We start from the raw sequence: 1,570 nt of genomic DNA, 5'->3' as shown, positions 1-1,570 counted from the left end.
TAAGATAAAAAAGATGTACCTGTCTTAGTCACATCAGTCTGCCATAACAAAATACCATGGACTGGGTGGATTAAACAGCAGAAACCTATTTTCTTACAGTTCTGGAGTCTGGGAGTCCAAGATCAGGGTGCCAGCATGATCCATCCAGTTCTGACGAGGGCCCTCTTCCTGACTTATAGACGGCCATCATCTCACTGTATACTCACACGATCTGTGCATTGTGTGTGCATGGAGAGAGAGAGAGCAAGCTCTCTGGTGTCTCTTCATATGAACATACTTATAAGTGTTCCATCCTCGTGATTGCATCTTAACCTATTTATCTCCCAAATGTTCCATCTCCAAATATTACGACATTAGAGGTTAGGGCAACAATTTATGAATTTTGGGGGGACACAATTCAGTCCACAGCATGCTCTGTCCTCAAGGAGCTCATAGTCTTTGGCTAGAAATAGATAACTAAATCAACAAATGCAACGTGGTATAGAGCATTGTGTAAGAAAGGCAAGGTCAAAATGCACAATTACACTGAGACCAATTTTCAACTCTTAGGTGGGCAGAAATCCCAGAGGGAAAAAAACCAGCGAGCAAATAATACCACCAAGCCATGAATAATTACAAACCATGAGAAATTCTATGAGAGAGAGCCAAGATGCTATTCCAGAAGGAATAACTTTGGGGCCAGAGAACAAGCTGAGTTCAGTTTGGACATGTTAAGTTACAGAGGCCTCTGAAATGATACCCGCACATTGTATTACAGAAGAGATTTTGATTAGGAATCAAACCCAACGAATAAGGAGGCTTGCTTCTGTACCTTCAAACCCCCTCCTAACTGGCAACTTAAGTAATAGAACCAAGAGTTGCAAATGACACAAAATTCCCTAGGGCAATTGTGAATCAATTTTATGAATTTTATGGCTAATGAATCGGGACTACTCTTAGGCTAGTAGAAGTCTGGGGCCCACAGAGTATCTGACAGAAATGCAGACTGCTAGAGTTCCAAGGGTCTCAGGTTGCTGACTAAAACCTCTTCATTTTGTGGGTGCGAATAGAAAAGGCAAAATTCTACTCTAATTTTTCCAAAAAGAGAAGGTAGCAATTATATAAATCACAGTGCAGTTTAGTGGGTTTATAACCAATTGAATCATTGCCTACACACCCCAGATTCTAATTAACTCAACTGTGTTAGCTAGAGGGTGACACTTTGATACAGGCATTGATGACTTATAGATAAAATTTACAGATATCATGAAACTGGGAGGGAAATAAAATATATTGAAGACTATAAGGACACATGATTACTTGAAAGAACTCTTTCTGCTGAGCAGAAACTATGAAGATTAAGTTTTACAAAGTTAGTGCAAACTTCTGCATTTAGGTCCAAACATCAATATTTTTAGTGGAAGACCTGAATTAACGCCATGCATGAAGATGACATAAGCCAAATGGAAGAGACTCCTCCTCACTTCCTGCCTAATTACTCTCGGTACATTCCCACCTCCACACATCTGCTTCTGGCATGTGCCTGCCTGGAAGGCCTCTTTGCCCTGCTCTTCTCTCCACTAGGCTAATT

This window comes from Pteropus alecto, unplaced genomic scaffold, assembly GCF_000325575.1.
Source record: "Pteropus alecto unplaced genomic scaffold, ASM32557v1 scaffold275, whole genome shotgun sequence".
In the NCBI taxonomy this organism is placed as follows: Eukaryota; Metazoa; Chordata; class Mammalia; order Chiroptera; family Pteropodidae; genus Pteropus; species Pteropus alecto.
The sequence above is the reverse complement of the archived record's forward strand: the minus strand, read 5'-3'. Positions refer to the sequence as shown.